The sequence below is a fragment of the Petaurus breviceps genome, unplaced genomic scaffold (assembly GCF_028583685.1).
Source record: "Petaurus breviceps papuanus isolate PSGF00001 unplaced genomic scaffold, PetGlider_PUasm1.0 173, whole genome shotgun sequence".
In the NCBI taxonomy this organism is placed as follows: Eukaryota; Metazoa; Chordata; class Mammalia; order Diprotodontia; family Petauridae; genus Petaurus; species Petaurus breviceps.
The window spans coordinates 16,566,855-16,586,731 of NW_027185759.1; the positions used below are offsets into that span (position 1 = coordinate 16,566,855).

General features: G+C 42.4%; 1 long non-coding RNA gene across 1 annotated transcript in view; it reads left to right on the top strand.

Annotated features, from left to right (window-relative positions):
• LOC138157721 (uncharacterized) overlaps window positions 1-19,877 on the top strand; it is a 27,922-nt gene that overhangs the window by 457 nt on the left and 7,588 nt on the right. The gene's annotated exons all lie outside the window — the stretch shown is intronic.

The window sequence follows — 19,877 nt, forward strand, 5'->3', positions numbered from 1 at the left end:
TTCATTCATTCATTCATTCATTCATTCATTCATTCATTCATTCATTCTCCTTTCCTCCCAGATTATCCTCCATTCAACTCTATTTTGTTTAATAACGTTATTTTTGTGTATTTACATTTATTTTAATATTTTGTGATTTAACATAATTATGTGCATATATAGTTATATTTTCAATTACTTTGTGTCCATTTGTATGTTTATTAATGTTATGTTTATGTTGTGTATTTACATATATTTTAATATTTTCTAACTATATAATTATGTATATATTAAAGATAATTAATATCTTACAACTACCTCGTATTTAACCATTTGTACTTGTTTGCATTTATTAACGTTGTTTATGCTTTGTGTGTATATGTAAATATGTTCATTTAAATATATTTACATATATGGTGAAGATGCCAGGTTGCACTGTGGGTAGAAAGCTGGGTTTGGAGTCAGGAAGACCTGAGTTCCAATTTGATTTCAGAGGATTTCTAGGTGAATGACCCTGGGTAAAGCACTTAACCTCTGTCTGCCTTAGCTTCCTTATCTTATTTCATTCATTCAGTAAACACTTATTAAGCAATAAGTGCTGGAGATACAAGAAAAAAGGCAAAAGACAGTCTGTGAAATGAAAATGAAGATGAAGATGAAGAAGACAGTGACTGATAGCAGTAGCACCTTCCTCCCATGGCTGTTTGGGGATAGAATGAGGTAATACCTGTGCAGTACTTTGCCAGCCTCAGAGAGCTAAGTTATTTTATGTGTAATTGTTGTACCCCATTAGAATGAAAGCGCTCTGTGAGCAGGGATTGTTTCAGTTTTAGCACTGGTATTCCCCAGTACATAGTAACAACCCCCATTTCTAAAACACTTTTAAGTTCTGCAAACAGTCATGTAGGATGATCCTGACCTTTGTCCCCTGCCCCAAGAAAGTCACTTGGCTGCCATTTTGTTTTTGGTTGGGACACTTCGGTCTGGCCTGGACTATTCTGGGCTTGTCCACTACTTCTCTAGGTCCTGATGCACTGATAGGGTGGGGCTGTCCTTCTACCTTCCCTTCACAGCCTGGCCAATAAGCTTTCCTCATCACTTGAAAATGCAGACATTATTCCCTTCCAGTCCATGTAATGGTTTCAGTATTAAAGTTCCACTTGTGGGAGGCAAGGACAGAAGGTAAGGAAAGGCTGTGGTCTTATGCAATCTGACTCCCCCCATTTATGAGCCACTCCACCCCCACTATAAAGAAGAAGTGAGAAGAAGTACTTGTTTCCATGACTGTGTTAAGAATTATGATGGTCATTTTACCATCAGACTTATTGTGCAATCTTGGGAAAGTCCTCTTCTCTCTGCTGGTCTTGGTTTCCTCAGGCCAGTATGGAAAGCTCGGGTGTGTTGGTAAATGGTTAACTGTCCCTTTGAAAAAGGCCAAGGAACTTTTAAGTTTAATTGGCATTATTAACATTTTCTCCATCACTTCCTTAAGTCTAGACAACCAACAAAATGATAGTCAAAGTACTAATTTGAATCCTAAGGTGATTTTTGAGGTGTAAATGTTCACACTGAAGATTTAACCAAAGGTCTCTAAGCAGGTATGAACTGGCTCCAGCACACCCCTGTATAAAGCCCTCCCCAATCTGGCTCCCTCTTACCTCTCCATTATTATTTATTTTTAATCATGCTTTTTGGTTTTACATCACATTTATTTTTTATATTTCCCACCCCCCCTGGGCCTTTCTTTGTAAGAAAAATCTTAAAAAGAAAGAAAAATATCAGTTCAACCAACTGTATCTGACAGCATATGTGGTACATTCTCTCAACTATTCTCTGGCAATTGGTTTAGTCATTTCAGTTACAAAATGTTCCATTTCATTTTATTGGATCCCCCCCCCCCATTTGCACTATTGTAGTATAGTTTCCCTGATTTTGCTTACTTTGTCCCTCTTACCATATCTTCTCATGCTTCTCTGAATTCTTCATATTCCTCATTATTTATAGCATAAGAGTATTCTGATACATTTGTATGCTCCCAATTGCTGTCTTTCCTCAACTGATGGGCACTTCTTTTGTTTCCAGGTCTTTGCTACCATAATTAACACTGCATCAATATTTTGATATGAAACCTTCCTAAGTTGTAGCTACTTGGGGTATATACCTACCAATGTGAGCTTTGGATCTACATATATTTATTAACCTTCCTAGGTTTTAGCTACGTGGGGTGTATACCTACCAATTTGAGCTTTAGAGCTACATATATTCATTTCGTCTTATGCCATCTTTCACCCACTTGTTCTGGGCAAACTTGCTTACCTGCTGTTCCTCTAAATGGTGTTCCATCCTCCACTTCCCTGCTTGGCAGAGTCTGGCCCCATATATAGAATAGACTCTCTCCTTGCATATATCTGGTAGAATCTCTAGTTTCATTCAAACCCCAGCTCAGAGGCTTCAGGCACAATAGTGATTTCTTGGTGTCTCCGTTGTTAGTGATCTTTCTCTTTCATTCTTCAAATTACATGAGTAGCACCCCCATCTAGGCTTCTAGACAGAAGTCACTTGCTTCCTTGGGATCCAGGATTAATTCTGTGAATCATCACTCCTAACATGATTGCTCATTAGCCCCTACTAGTGTGCTTCCTATGAATCATGAGACACTAGATATAACCAGCTCTTACCAAAGAAAGGCATCTGTGAAGACGGCATAGTTAAAAACAGTAACTAGAAAATTACCCACCCACTCCATATAAGCTGAGATAAATTCCCCCACAAATGCTCACAGAGTCTGTGGGAAAAGTAAGAACAAATTTAGAGCACAATAGTAATGAGGCACATACACAGGAGACTCACATGACCAAGGGAAACCATAACTCTGTATAAAGGTACCACAGGGCCTGAAAGTTGCTTTTCCCATCATAAAGTCCTTATACAACACCCTTTAATTATAGCATCTCTGCTTGAAGGGTGACTGAGTTGGGATCCCAGGGTCTCTTCCTCTCCAAAGCTCTCAGTTGCCAGGGCGAGTTCTCTCTTGGGTCCATAGTCAGCTGTCTTCTCTGCTTCCAGGGACTCCTTTCCTCAAAGCTGCTTCTGGCCTCAAGTGCCTACTAGTAAGGATATTTATCTGAAATGTACAACTCTGCTCCTTCTACTGTGCCTCAAACTCTCTTGAATGAATGAACTCTTGAACTGAGGAATGGGGTATCTCCCTCTGGGCCAGTAGCTACTAGGTATCATGAATGATAAAAAGGGGAAAAGAGAGAAATGCCCTCCTTCAGGGAAGTCCTCCACAAAGAACTTCAGAATCTATACACCCTCAAAATCTCAAGTTGTTCTTAGGGCTTAGATATTTAAAGCCCTCCCAAGTTATGTCCAATTTTTATTTGCCCAATGAAACTGTACCTTTAATTAATTTCAATGACGTCTCCTAAAGGGATCATGCTGATACATGTTAACACATTCAGATCTCATTTTCTCTGTCACTACATCAAATGCATTTTGGGGGCCAGAGTCCACAAGACATTGTATGTATTTTATGTATTTAGTTTATCTGTGTATGCGGCGTGTTCTTTTCCCTACCCCAACCCCTTCCAGTATAATTGAAGTCCCCTGAGGCCAGGATCTATACCTCTTTTTGTCTTTGCATCCCCAGTGCCATCTATAGAGATGGCACTTGATAAATGTTTGTTGAATAAACACTTGATAAATGTTTGTTGAATTGAGTTCAATTGGGTTTCTTAATCTGTAAAATGAAGGACTGGATGACATGATCTATAAATTCCTTTCAAGTTCCAAACACTCTGTGACCTTAATGGTTTGAAAATATAGAGAGCACACTTTACTACAGGATTATTAAGCTCATCTTTCTAAGAATATAATCAAACAAAAACATATAGGAGATTTTCCTGTTAGAGGTCTCTAAGTTTAAAGCTTACATTTTTTTTTTTTGCTTTTTGGAGGGCAATTGGGGTGAAGTGACTTGCCCAAAGTCACATGGCTAGTAAATGTGTCAGGTGTCTGAGGTCAAATTTGAATTCAAGTCCTTCTGATTCTAAGGCCGGTGCTCAATTCACTTCGCCACCTAGCTGCCCTGTAAAGCTTACATTTAAAGAGAAAAAATATTTTCCCAATTCAATATAGAAACATGGCACAAAATTAATGACAATTGTAATACTCATAGACTGTGGGGGAAAAATTATTTATATGCCTAAGGATACTAATAAAATGGCTTTAGAAACTGAGGCATATCCAGGGAAAATATATTATACCAATAATCATCGATAGAGGTTTTAATATTTATTCCCCGAGTTTCTCACAAATACAAGAGTTATCACCCATGCATCATAGATGCAATACTACAGGGCACAGGAAATTAAGGTTCACACTGGAAAGAGATTTTCCCAGTTATACATTTCCCCAGAGTATCATATCAGCTTTATTTAAACTAAAGGAGCACCCTGGTTTCAGATGGAATGAACTCCCCGTTCTGATACCTTTTAGCATCATAGGTTTCTTCTGGGAGGCCTTGGACAATGGCCTTAGTGCCATTACTGGACAACCTTGAGCTCCAGATTCCCAGAAAGCTGACAATGGCAGCACTGGAGGCATTTAATGACAGTAAAAAAAAAAAAAAAACCCAAACCAGAAAGACAATGGTACACAATGGTGCCCTAAAGGAACGAATGGCCCAATGTGGAGAAGGGTAAAAGCCAGAGTAGCACATTTTGCATTCCCCTTCAGAAGGACCAAGCCCTGGATCTTAATCATCTGTTCCACACAGTGGGCGACACCGAACTTTAAAGGTCACAATGGGATTTCCAATGTAAAGCTGCCAAAGTGAACAGGACGGGAACTAAGAATTTCAGGGCCACTTTGTAGCCTTTTAACAAGCCTGTCATGAGTTAGAGTCATTTGTAGCAAGATCTATTTTTATACAATGTTGAAATGTAAGTCTTTAGTTTAGGAAGTGCCCAGGGAGATCACAATCACTCCTAGATACAAAGTTACACAAATTTGACAAACAGCTTTTTATAGTCTTTCTCATCTTCTAGACATGATTCTGGTGAGCTCAGAGCACATCGCCATCTGTCTCTATTTGCTTAATGATCATGGACAGTTTGCTTCTTAATCCCAACAGGTCACTGGGTCCTCATCCCTGTGACATGGGCAGGATTTGAGGCATGTGGCCTGCAGTACTGTCAGCAGCTCTGGGACCACAGGGTGGAGAGTTATCCCTGTTTTCCTCAGTTTCCTCATCAGGAAATGGTAAACTACTCCAGTATCTCTGCCAAGAAAACCCTAAATGGGGTCTAATCACACAAGTTGCTCTTCCCTCACTTATACCTTGAGGCCATTTACAAGGTCATTCCAATCCAATCCTGCCAACAAATGCTCCAAAATCCAATCCTGGTTTGTCTCAAAGGCTTCGGGATTGAAATTAAATAAGACTTTCAGAAAGTAGCAAAAGGAGATTAGCTTCACAGTAGCATGAAAAGCATAGTCAACAAGGACACACCATTGAATGATTCAGCTGGGCACAGCTTTCCACATTTGCCATGGGGGCAGTTTGGTCAAAGCATGTGTCCAGGTTGACTCTTTACCAGTTGCCTTTTGTTTCTGGATGATCAGGAAGTTGTGTTAAAGGTTTAAGCCTTAGTTCCTTTCTAAAGGAAAAACAAGCTTAGCCTATATGTGCCTGTGTCCAACAGATGTGGCTCCAACCACACTGACCTTTGCTGTGAATTAGAATGTGGTCCTCTCACTTGTAACATCCCTTTGAGAATTGTTTGATGAAATGAAAGGAGAGAAAGGTTCAAATCAAGATACAGTTAGGGAGTATACAGTGTATAGTACTTGGCTTTTCCAATAAGCTTTAGATTCAAATCCTGCCTCTCACAGTGTTTTGTTATCATGAGAAAACCCTGAACCTCTCTGGTCTTGCTGTAATACATAGGGCACTGGACTCAGAATCAGGACAAACTTGGTTCAAAGCCTACTTCATGGGCTTACTAGCACTGTCACCCTGGCCAAGTCCCTTACTTCTCTCTGTTTCAGTTTTCTCATCTGTAATGTGCAGGTGTTCAGATATTGGCTATGATGACCCTCAAGGTTGTTTCCAGCTGCAGATTTGTGGTCTTATAAGTCCTCCTCCATAAAGACTGCAGTACCAACATGATGGGATTGTTGTGAAGCCTCAGTAAGATGACTTACATGTAAGCCTCTTTGCCCTCATTTCTCTCTCAAAAGAATGAAAGCCCCTTGAAGGCAGGGATTATTTTTTTTTTTGTCTTTGAATCTCTAGCACCTGACATGTAGTTGACTGACTAGAGCTGATTTGTCAATAGTTAATAGCCATCTCTTAAGCATCTAGGGGCAGCTAGCTAGTATGGTGAATGGAATGCTGGACTGAGTCAGGAGAACCTGGGTTAAAATCCAACCTTAAGTAACTCAACCTTGTTTGCCTCCGTTTCTTCATCTGGAAATGAGCTAGAGAAGGAAATGGCAAACTATTCCAGTATTTCTGCCAAGAAAACCCCAAATGGGGTCACAAAATGTAGGACAAAATTTGTCAGCTAAATAACACTAACAAAGCACCTACTTTGTGCCCAGCATTGTACTAGCACTGGAGAAACAAATAAGAATAAATACAATCCTCAAAAACTTATGAGCTAAGACAAACTGATAAAAAAAAGAAAAAGAAAGAGTAATCTATTTTAGAGATGGGCTAAATCACTTTATTAGCATTGAAGATTCCAGTGCTTAATTTATTCAGGTTTGTGCAAAATACCATGAAAATGGGGCAAAAGAAGACTCTGGGGCACAGGTTCCCCACCCCTGCTCTGGGCAACATGAGTGTGAGGGTGATGTCTCTTGTCATTGCTTCATCAGTCTAAGGGGACTTCAATTAAAAAAAAAAAGGTGAAGGATTTCTGCCCCAAACCGTTACTACCAAGAGGATGTTTCATATAGGTACACATCCTGACTCTGACTTCATTCCTGTATAATTTTGAGCAAATTACTTTATCCACTGGGGCCTCTGTTTCCTCATCTGTAAACTAGTGTTAATGATATCCACAATCCCATCCTCGAAGAGTTATTGAGAGGCTCCAATTAGCTGCTATTGAAAGCACTTTGCAGACTGGCATATAAGCAGCAGTTGTCATTATAAAACTCTTCTGTAAGCTGTAATTCTGGATAGTCATCTTTTTAAAAGTCCTTCCTTGTGCTCCTCCCCTGGCCTGGGTATCTCCAATCCCCGGTTCCCCTTGCTTGGTTCTGATGATTCTGGCCTCAGGCAGGGGACCGGACTTGGTTGGGTATGGAGCCCCCATGTGGTCAAGGTTGCCAGCCTTGCCTAGCCCTAGTCCCAGCTCTGACCATACACATAAAAAGCAAGATGCCAAAAAGAAAATGGCAACTGCATAAACCAGCCCTGCCAGAGGTCTGAGGAAGGGAAGGTAATTATAGCTTCTGAAGCTGGTCAGGGTTTGGGAGGAGGGAACACTAGTTGGGACTTCAGCAATGGTTAAGACTACTCAGGTAGAGATGGAGGAGTAAGAGAGAGGGCAGGATGGGAGGATACTCTTGGCAAAGGGAGCCCTGTCTGTGATCAAAGGCACAGGATGAGAGTAGCCTACTTTGGTGGACAACCTTTCATCCAGTCACAAAAGGTTATGGATTAGATACAACATATTAATCTCCTGACTTCCTGGGTATTTGTCAGCTTAGAAAAATTAAATAATAATAATAACCAGAATTTATATAGCATTTAAGATTTGCTAAGTGTTTTGCAAATATTATTTCACTGGATCTTCCAGTGATTCTAGGAGGAAATGCAATTATTATTCCCATTTTGCAGATGAGAAAACCAAATCTGAGAAGGGTTAAAGCCCAGTATCATGTGAACTATTATTATCTTCTTTTTACAGGTGGGAAAACTAAGGCATACAGTGGCTAAGTGCCTTGCTCAGGGTTATACCACTAGGAAGTTATCTGCAGCTGTCAGGTCTTTGTGGCTCCAAGTCAGAAAGACACTTTACCCATTAGTCCACACTGCAGTGAAAGTGTCAGTTTTCCCTCCCTCCCTCCATCCCCTATGCAGTAATCCATAGGGGATACTTTTTAAATCATGCCAAGGGCATACAACTACCTAGTCTGGACGTGGAAAACTAACTCCTTTAGGACTAGGCAGGTCTTGCTTGCGTCTGTCTCTCCCTCTGGGGTGCCCTACCCATTGTTCAGGGCAATGAAAGCATTTATATATTATTTTTCACTCGGATTGTGTTGAATCAGTGTTGCTGGTATCAATCAATCAATAAACATTTATGTAGCACCTAATATATGCCAAGTATAAATTGCACATTGCAACATGTCATAGAGCCCCAACAGTCAGGACTTGGCTTGTAGAAGAATTAGTAGTTTGGAGAGAGAGGATTCCCAAAATCTGCCCAAGAGACAAACCATTGAGAGCCTAAGATTGAGACAAACCTTGGAGCCTAAGATTGGTACCTCCTTCTCCAGGTACTGAGGAGTCTGGGAACATGTCTGATAATTCTTCCCGAAGGAAAACCAAGGTCCCTCCTCATCTGCCCATTTGTTCTTTGGCCACCTTCTGGATTTCTGGAGCTGGTGGCTGAGGCTAGACCACACAGGAAGAGAATTCAAAGAAGGATGTGGTCAGGAAGACTCTACTCTCTTCTTACAGACAGCATATTCCCTGGCCCAGAGGGAAGAGGAGAAAAAAAAAATTACGACCAGCTTCATTGCTTAGAAATAAAAAATCCTTTGGGGCCAAGGAACTTCTTCATGTTTTTGGTTTGGGCAGATGTCGGATGAATATAGAGACTACAGAGCACAGTACCAGGTGTTTAATAAATATTGATTTATTGATTGATTGATGAACCTTGAGAGTCCTCCGTATACTCTATGAAGGGTTAAAATGTTAGCAATCTGTAATAGCATATACTTGAATAACAATAATATATCCTTGAAAACATCTAATGAACATTTGCTATGATTGTTGGATAATGTTTAACCTATACCTTTCCTTCTTTCTATTCTCCAAAAAATATGATTGTTTGCAAATGTACTTGGTGAGTAAATTCAAGATATAAAGCTAGTCAGTTGGCCTCCGCAGTTGAGCTTGGGTATGACACATGTTCTTAACCACACTGTGGCCTTGGGAGGCACTAACCTGATGCTCTTTACCAAGAAGGGTCAGGTCTTGCACGTACAGAAGGTTATACGCTCCATCCTACGAAGAGGGAGGGCTCTACAACCAACCTCCAGGCCCCTCAGAGAGTGGGTGACCTACTCTGTCTCTGTTTCTTTCTCTCTCTCTCTGGATGACCACAAGGTCTAAGGGGTATGGTCAGCATAGATTTACTTAATCAGAAAATGCTCTAAATTCCCTCTTTTCATACCCCAAATCCTCCTTCCTGCCTGAGTCTGATATATTTTACAGAATCTTCATCATTGCCAGGAAGAGATGTACTCCTCCCTCATGGGAAAAGAAAGGCTCTGATAAAAGATAGGGCACTAGGTGGCGCCATATTGCATAGAGCACCATGCCTGAAGTCAGGAAGACTTGAGTTCAAATGTGGCCTCAGACACTTACTAGCTGTGTGACCCTGGGCAAGTCACTTAACTGTTTGCCTCAGTTTCCCTATCTGTAAAATGAACTCGAGAATGAAATTACAAACATCTCCAGTATCTCTATCAAGAAGACCCTAAATGGGGTCAGGAAGTTGGACACTGAACAACAGCATAGAATGGAACAGACATCTAGGCCAAGGCTTCACACCTTGCAGCTCTCCTGGATGCAGGCTGTCATTAAATAGTAGAACTAGGGCTCTTTAGGAAAGATTCGGTTCAGTTTAACCTCCTGGGGTGTAAGTTGGGGCAGGTTGGCACCACCTCCCAGAGCCATTGTGAAAATGTGAACTTTTTTTTACACATCAGAGCTGCTGGATGCTGCAGACTAGGACTTGATGAGTTCTGTTGATTGCCTAGACCCAAGTTGAGGAACCTGGGGCCCTGAGGCCCTTTGAATCCAAACTTCACAGAACAAATCCCCTTAATAAAAGGATTTGTTCTGTAAAACTTGGACTCAATCAAAAGGCCACACTCAAGGACCCTGAAGACCACGTGATGGCCTCGAGGCCACAGGTTCCCCACCCCTAGCCTAGACTGAAGAAAATGTCTGTATTGAAGATTGAAATTGAGTGTATCCTGCATTTCTGGAGAGTTAATTGTTGATCATTGCCCACCACGCTGGAAGCAGGGAATACCCTACAGTTCTCAAGGGGTGTATAACTCATAGCTTCCAGTGAGACTATTCTTTAGATGGACCCAGGCTCTGCTGCTTGGCTCCTCCTCAGGGTGAAGGGATGGGGAATTGGCAGGCCACATTCTTTCTTCCCCCTATGGGGCAGACAGACGCTCCTATGGCCAGTGATGGTCTGCTGCTGGCTGGCATGAACTCCAATAGCTTTTCACTATAGTTAATTGTTCTTAGAGCAGAAGGAAGGGATTCAGAGGTGGGTCCCATCCAAGAGAACCTGCCACGATTTACCTTTTCTCTGCGTTTGAGCTCCATTTTCTGATGGCTGAGGAGTATGTCGCCCTCTCTTTTTCCCTTTGGTACTACTCCCCATCCCCTTCCCACCTCCTTTGGCTTTATGGATGAGAACTCCTGAGACACAGAGCTGTGGTCATCACATAGGAATAAAGATTTAGTGAATGAGAGGGTTACCCGTGATACAACGCTGTACTCATCCTCATCCAGCTTTTCCTCCTGCCTTTTGTGTTGACATTTAATTAATTCATTAATTAGGCAGTTTGGGAATGTAGCAGATTTTGTAACCACTATGTGGCTATCCTTGACCCACCACCCCAATGGCTATGTCGAAGGGTAATGAGTCCATAGACTCCCAGGGGCTGCTTTCCCTCTTCTTGCCATTGAGCATTGTTCTGCAATCTCTTCTCCAGGGCTCCCACTATATAAATTCTTATCCCTTCCTTCATCTATAAAACAGAGGTGATCATAGCACTTAGCCCAAAGAGTTAGAGAGATAAAGAGGTGTAAAGCACTTCGAAAACCTTAAGGCATGATACAAATCTTAGCTGATACTATGGTTGTCAATGATGACAGATGAGGAAACTTCAGCTTCCCCTGCTCACTGTCAGAGGTGAGATTCAAATCCAGGTCTCTGGGCTCTTTCTAAGTTTTCCCAGGCTACTTTTCTTGCTCTGGGCCTGAGATAAAAGCACTACTTTGGCAATAAATAAAAAGGAGAAATGTGGGAACCTCTTTGTTTTACCTTTACATGAAAATAAAGAGTGCAGCACCCACCCTGCCCACTACCAGCAAACAAATTGAGGCCCCCAATGGTGGTTTTTTTTTTAAAGCTCCCTGACACTTTCTAAAATTGAACTCGGGCTTGGCACCCACAGCCTGCTTGCGGGCAGGGACCCAGCCTCACTTCCAAGGCATCTTCCACATTCACATTTTGCCTTGGTGTGAAACACCGGGCACCCCATCTGCACTCATACTTTGCATGTGCTGTTCTGTGCATCTATCCAACTCTTTACATATGGAATGAGTCTGCTTTTGAAAATCAGGCCCATAAAATTTCTGGAGAGGCTTGGGAAGGCTTGGAGAGGGTCCAAGATGACAGTCACAGATGGTGGCAGGGGGCTTCACATAAGGCTTCTCATGCCTGCTAAGCCCTGAAGAACTGCCGAGGAAGTGAGCAGCTGCCTTCTAAGAGATGCTTTGCTAAGTGCAACAAGTCTTTTGTCTGTGGAGGACAACTCAGAGGAAGATAGAATTCTGGCTCTTTGTCTGCAAGGAGCAAGGAGGGACACCACGTCTGGGATGTGGGCTCTGAGCAGGCCCGGGAGTCTATGGATGGTTTCTCTGAATCATGTGTTTAAATGCTTGAAATAGAATGAATGGGATTACCAAGGAAATCAACCCTATTGAAATATATTAGATACATATACATGTATTTATACATTATATATACTTATACATTGATATTTGTATTTATACATTATATACATTATAGTCATACATTCATATTTGTATATATAATTAATTTATATATACATGTATATATATATATATACTTATAAACGTATATATAAACTTAAGAACTCTTGCCTCTGAGCTAAGATCTGGGGACAAGGAGGGAATTGGAAAGGTGTTGTTAAAGCTGAATCAGTACTTGACAATCATTAATATTAACAGTGATGGGGGTGGCTAGGTGGCACAGTGAATAGAGCACTGGCCCTGGAGTCAGGAAGACCTGAGTTCAAATCTGGCCTCAGACACTGAACACAAAAACTAGCTGTGTGACCTTGGGCAAGTCACTTAACCCCAATTGCCCCCCCAAAAAAGCCAAAAAAAATTAAAAAAAATATTAACAGTGATGATTGTCAAACTGTTACCCAAGAAAACTTGTGTTGGGAGAGAACGCCGATGCTTATAGGCTATTTATGGTCTCAGGAATACTTCAACCTCGTTTGCTAAAGGTTCACAGAAAACCTGAGCAACTAGTGATTTAGTGGAATTTTATTCACTCTGTACCCTAGATACAAGCCAAGGGGGAGGGCAAAGTTTTTTACATGAAGATCAATTTGGGTTTGACCCTCGAGTTAGATGTTTGTTCATGGACAAAGAGGGGAGTTCTCTGTGCTTTGGCAAAAGATGTCATTAGTGACACCAGTTTGCCCTCTCATAGAAATCTAGTTTGGATCAAAAACATACAAGACCTTGAAGAATATGGGTGAGGGAGAGATCAAGCAATAAAATAAATTGTAGATTTGGGAGAGGGTTGTTATCTAACTGAGCAATTTTTCCATTGAAAATTCCAATCTGAGATCTAGGCACAGTAATTAATTTGCTAAACTAATTCAGTAGGCTGGTCATTCAACCATATGTAACAACATGGACAGTCCAGCTAGTTCCAATTATTTAGAATGGAGGGGGGATCAGGAAGCAACTCTCCCCTCTCCTACTAAAGAAGTGGTCTCCAAGCTTTCTTCATCACCACCCCCTATAAGTAGTTTATTTTTTAGATTCACCTCCTTTATGTGTATATTTCTCTGTGAAAATGGACTAATAATGTTCAGAGGAGAAGAGGCATAATGGATAGAGAGGTGGCCTAAATCCAAGAAGATCTGGGTTTGTCTCACTTCTGGCACACATAAGCTATCTAAACCTAAATGAACCCCTTGACAAGACACATCTTTTCAATACTGAACAAGAGCCTACACCAGGGTGGTAGTTGTGTGAGCGGGGAGAAGGGGTCAGATGGGAGGGATTTGGAGCTTAGACCCAATCAGATTTGCCCGTGGTTTGGAGCTGGGGAGCTGAGGGTACAGTAGGAATATGAAATGACACCAAAGTTGTGAATGGAAAGATGGCAATGAAATTCAGGAGATGATTGGGCTTTGGGGGGAAAATGTCTTATTCTGTCTTACCAAATGGAGGCAGGGCTCTTACTCCCTTCTCATTGCTCTCAAGCACAGAGCACAAGACACCTGCTGCAAAGGTCTAGAGTGGAGAATTCTCCCCAGTCACCTGCACAAGTGCCATTTGTAGCAGTTTAGGTGATAACTGCCTTAAGGGCCAAGCCCTGAGTTCAGTAACTAGGAGATTGGGAGACTGCTAGCACTGGAAGGAGACAGAGCAGGGTCATCACAAGGGGTGAGGGTGGGTGGGACTGTGTGCAGACAGCCCCATGGAGTGAGGCAGGTTGCAGCTCCAGTTGAGTACCTGCCCTTTGGGATGATGCATCCCAGCCTCCATTTTGGAGCTATTAGAGAGTAACTCAATTTGCCTGAAGGGCAGGGTACTTGAAATTGAGTTGTTTAAAATAAGATGAAAGTCTTCATCTAAAGCAGACAATGGAGGCTCTAGAGCAGAAGAATTGAGAGTTTATTTAGTTTGCTTTGTTTGGTAATCTGTGTAAGGCATTTAAGTAGAGAGATCTGCATTGGGTAGAATAATTGGATGTTTGCTGAAGAATGAATTGGAGATAGAAAGTTAATTCTTGATCCTCAAGGCAAGAAAACCTTGAACTGATTTTGAGTTGGAAAGAATTTTAGGGGTCTCCCCTCTGTAATTTCCAAGTGAGGAAAGTGTAGTCCAGAGAAATTAAGTTATTTGCTCAAAGTTTTCCAATCATTTAGTTTCGAAGCTGGGATTCAAACCCACTCTTGAAATTCTAAATGTCTCTCTTTCAAAAAAGCACATGATGCCTCCAACACTAGAATGGTTGGGATGGAGAAATGAGAGAGGAAACAAATGTTGGTGAGAGAATAAAGAGGCCTTGACAGGCTGGGGGGGGGGGGGGCTGATGGGGATGGGATCTGAATCCCCCAAAGGAAAAGACCATGTCTTTGGGATCTGGACCCCAAAAAGGAAAAGCCCCTGGACATTCCCACTTGGCTCAGGTCCCTGGCGTTCACCTGGGACAATTGGCCTTTCCCAATTAATTAATTTCCCTTTCGTTGTCTGCAGCTGGCCCTATTCCAGACCACTTCCTTAAAGATCCTTTATTCCCACCATCTTCTGTCTAAAAGATCCATCTTGCCTCCATGAAAGTGCTCAGATTCAGTCTAGTACACTTGCCAATACAAGTGTCACAAATGCTCAGATTCTGTAAGAGTCTGGCCAGTATAGAGAACTTTCAGAATCGAACCTACCCTCAATCAGTGTTTTAATAAACTTTGTCTTTGACTGAAAGAACCCTTGTGTCAAATTCATTAGGATAAGACTCTCATGTTGCTATTTTGGGGTCCTAGCACCCCTAAACCTCAACAGGAGGAGGAAGATGAAGAAGGAATAATTGAAAGTGACTTTGAGGTTTGTAGCCTGGGGAACTTGTGTACCTTATATCCAGTGCCTTACTAAGTAAATGTTGGACGAAATGCATTGTAGAAAAGCTTTATTCTATAAATAAAGTACTTAAATGGCATTTTAAAAGATTAAGCATGTGAGAATGGAAATAAAAGGAAAGTGAGCAGAGACAGTGGTGCTTCTGTGAAGGGGACAGAGATAAAAATGGCTATGTCATAGAAATAAAAAGCATCTGCAAAATAGATTTTTTTTTAAAGAAAGAAAAAACAAGTCTCAGAGCAGCTAGGTGGCACAGTGAATAGAAGCCCTGGAGTCAGGAGGACCTGAGTTCAAATCTGGCCTCAGACACTTAACACAAAGCTAGCTGTGTGACCTTGGGCAAGTCACATAACCACAACTGCCCTCCAAAAAGAAAAAAAAACAAGTCTCCATCCTGTCCTGGATGGCCCACAACAGAGCAAGACTAAGGAACATTGCAGGCACTTGGAAGAATCCTGCAGTTATTGTAGGCAGGTCCCTGCCTGGCAAGTTTCCCTGTTGGTCCTCAGCAGGGAATTTGCCAGGAAAAGAGAGGATTGTATCCCTTGAATCGGTTGTGTTTTTCCCCTTTCAGGAAGAAATGTGCAGAGAGGCAGCATTGGGGTGTGGCTGAGAGTGTGGGAGGCCCTGGGGGCCTAGAGTCAAAGAACCCCTGTGTCCTTGGCCTAGTTACCTTAACCTGACTCAGTTTCCTCATTTGTAAAATGTTTTTTAACAGCTGCATCTACTCTCTGAAGGTTTTTGTGAGACTTAAAAGTGATAATACACCTTTTTTTAAGTACAATTACTTAGAAAAAGGCTTTTAAAAATTGAAAATAAATTGCCTTTATGAAAGTCCAGAAACTGAGACTCTCATTAAGGGTGAAATTCCCTAATGAGATCTCTGGTGTTCTTGCTGTGAGAGACCTCCCTTTGCCTCAGTTTCCTCAGCTGTAAAATGGGAATAACAGTAGCACTACCCCATAGGCCTGTTGTGAGCATCAAAGGAGATATTTGCAAAGTTCTCAGCACGTTGCCCGGCTCACAAAGTGACTGCCAGTTATCATTATTGTTGTTCGGACACAACATTATTGTTTATTTAATTGCACAGATGAGAAAATTCTTCAACTTCCCAATTTGCTGTCTAGTGCAAACATGTGAAATCTACAGTTTCAATTCCATTGTCCTTTATAGACGCTGCTGTCTGTAAAGGAGAAGACCAGATGTGCAGGCCTCGAGAGGGTTCCGAGTTCTGTGATTTCATCACCAGGAAGCTTTGTCTGTCATCTACGGTCTTCCAGTGGCCCGAAGCACTAAATACAGTCACTTGCCCAGTGTTGAACAACCTGTTTGTGAAGAGCAGGCTCTCAGCAGACATACTATTGACTGAAGGCAGCTGGCCATTCATGATGGCAGCTCCTTCCTCCGGGAGGCAGAACAAACAATCCATTTATAGACATGCCCTTGATGGTTACCTTGTGCTTGGAAATGCTTAGATCAATGACCTTCTAAGAGCCTGGATTTATGAAAAGGAACAAAAAAATCACGTTACAAAAGGATTCATCCCATTATAAAATAATGCATAATAGTTTTCTTAAGTCATGAGCTCCTGTAAGACTTTTAAAGAAAGATTTGATATAGAAAAATTTGATTTTTTAGAATAGGGCATTGACTTTGTGGTGGTGTACTGAAAAGGGCCCAGTTCTTTAGAGAAGGGAATGTCCTGGCACCTTTAGAGTGCTGAGTGATCTCATCACTGTGACCACTCCCTCCAGTTGGGTGGGTAACCCTCCCACTAATCCTGAGGGATTACTCTCCATGTTTTCCCCCAAACCCTAAATTGAGGCTCTGCCCAATGCTGGAGGACTCCATCCCCGGTTTATTGTTGTTTCTGTTTTTAACCATTTCTTGGTTCCACGAGTGGCCAATAAGTCTTGTTCTCTCTCTCGAGGACCTCCCTCTCCTAGATGAAATTTTTATGCCATTTCTTAAACATGAGATTATAGTAGGAACTGGAAGGGATCTTAAAGGTAAAGTCCATCGACCTCAGTTTACAGAGCAGGCCCTTCAGGAAGTGATTTGCCCAAGGTCATCTAAGTGGTAAATAACAGAACCAGGATTTGAACTCAGGTCCTCTGACTCCAGCTAGGTGGGACAGTAGCACACAGTGCCAGACCTGGGGTCAGAAAGACTCATCTTACTGCTCATGTGACCAAATCACTTAATCCTGTTGGCCTCCATTTCCTCATCTGTGGAATGAGCTGGAGAAGGAAATGGCAGCCACTCCAGTATCTTTGACAAGAAAACCCCACGTGGGCTCAAAAGAGTGGGACAGAACGGAAATGACTGAACATATACATACCCCTGACCCCAGATCCAGTGCTCTTTCCAGCAGGGGCGCAAGAGACAGCTTCAACAGGTTCCAGAGAGCCTATTGTTAAATCTTCAGTATGAACATTTACACCTTGGAAATCATCAAATGCTACAGTTTAAAATTAAACATATGTCTGTCCTCTGTACATTTTCCCCAAAGGAGCCAGTGGTTAAACATTAACCAGCACACCACACAGTGACATGCTGCCCCATATAGTGAGGGAAAGGGAAACACTGGGACTAAAAGCAAAGTTTGGGGGTTTTTAAGCAAAAAAAGTTTTTTTTGGGGAAAGATTTGCTGTTAGGCTAGTACAATAGTTTAAGCAGGACCTGGGTTGTAGAGTGCACACAGGAAGCCTTCCCCAACCCTTTTTAGTTCTGTGGTGTTCCCTTTATTCATTATTTCCTATTTATCCTGTATAGAGCTTGCTTCATGGGCTGTTGTGTCCCCCATTGGATTGTGAGCTCCTTGAGGGCAGGGCCTGTCGCTTGTATCCCCAGTGTTTAGCACAGCGCTTAATAAACGTTAATTGAATTGAACTGAATGTTGGTGAAAAAAGGAACAATCTGGTAAAATGGAAAGATCACTTGGTCTTTTGGAGCCTCTGGGTTTAGTTTCAAATCCTGCCCATGACAGGAAGGCTTGGGCCTAGTAACTTTGGGCAAATCCCTTAGCTTCTTGAGGCCTCAGTTTCCTCATTTGTAAAATAGGGGGTTGTGCTGGATGAGCTCTAAGGTACTCTCCAACTCTAGATCTGTGATAAATCTGGAAAAGTAAGCTGGAGTCAGGTGGCGAAGAATTTAAATTGCTAAACTGTGGAATTAGTATATTGTCCTAGGGACAATTCCAGCCTGTGACACTTTCTACCAGTGTGACCCTGGGCAAGTCACTTAAACCTGCTTGCCTCAGTTTCCTCATCTGAAAAATGAACTGGGGAAGGAAATGGCAAACCACTCCAGTATCTCTGCCAAGAAAATGACAAATGAGGTCTAGAAGAGTGGCACAGGACTGGAAAATGATTGAACAAAACCGGACCTGAAAAAAGAGATGAAGAATTGCACCCCTTTCTTTTCATTAGAGAGATGTGGGGTTGGGGGGAAGGAGGGGCTATAGCAAAGGAATGTTGCTATCAACCTCGGCGGTAGTTGATGAGGGATGATGGGTCAATTGATTTTGCTTAAATGATTTTTCTTAAATATAAGGCAAAGAGATTGGGGTAGGGAGGAAAGACTATATAGGAAAATCAGTGATATTAAAAACAAAAGGCATAGGTAAAAGATTTTTTTAAAAAGAATCTCTTTATTGAAACAGTAGGACTTAAACCTGACAAAGCAGGGGTTAATATTCTTAGAGTAACTTCAACTTCACGGAATCTGTAAGTCCTCACAGTAGAATGCGGTACCTTTCCTCCTCGTCCCTCCCTGCCAGGAGCCCTGAATCACAGCTGGAAGTTAAAAGCTTCTCTCAGCAGGCACTCAAGCCATCGGGTGGCTTTGTGTCAGGGCGCCCCAGAGCCCGCCTCCCTCAGGGGCCATCTCAGGCTCTTTTTCCTCCCAGCCCGAGGGGGTCCATTCATCCTGCTTAAACCGTTTCTGGCCAAGGCCAGGGAAGGTTTGATCTCGCTGTTATCAACCTCCCCACCCTCACAGCTTCCCTCTCTTTTCTGTGAAAAACAGAAGAGAGAACCAGCCTTTCTGTTAGTGCTGAGGCCTCCGAAAAAACCACAACTGTTTCTCCAATCATAGGCAAGTACTCACTGGCCCCCCTGGCTGGTGCCAGGGGTCTTCACATCTCAGCTAAAACACAGGTCTGCAGGAAGTCTTCCCCAGCCCTCCTTAACCTTAGGGCCTTGCCGCCAATGCCTATTTCGTTTACCCTGTCCGTGTCTGGTTTCTTTCCCCCTCCCATCAGATTGCAAGCTCCTTGGGGGCAGGTGCTGAGTTCGCCTTTCTTTGTGTCCTAGTGCCAGACACAAAGTGGTGCTTAATAAATTCTCGTTAACTGACAAACCTTTCTCCAGGAAAGGCTACTGATTTTTTTTTTTTTTGCACACAATACCTAAAGCCCACAGTAGCTGACTTCTTTTAGTCAGTCAAGACCAAAGATTTCAGCTTTGCAGAATGCTCTGAGTGCTGCTTCTCTTAGATGTGGGGTCTCTTGACTAGTCATTCCTCTCCAGGTCCTGTCCCTGGCTTCTGGACTCACAAAGTATGTTGTCTCATTCTGGAACTTCCCTCAATGTCTAGGGCCCTGCAAGATCTACCCACCCCTGGGGCCATCTCCACACAGACCCTCTCCCGGGAGGGCCTGCTTCTTTCTCACATTGGTTACTTCCTCCTGGAGCTGCCATTTTGTGGAAGAGCCCAATGGCCTTCATTCCCGGGTCAGTCCAGTTCCTGGCTTCTAGACATCAAATCATGCCTCCATGCCAGGAACCTTCCTTCCCACCCTGCCAACTCCTTTTTATGTTTGTCTTCCCCTATCAGAATGGAAGCTCATTGAGGGCAGGAACTGTCTTTGTTTTTGCTTGTATTTGTAACCCCAGTACTTAGCACAGTCTGGCCCATAGTATATGCTTAATCCTCCCTCCCTCCCTTCCTTCCTTCCTTCCTTCCTTCCTTCCTTCCTTCCTTCCTT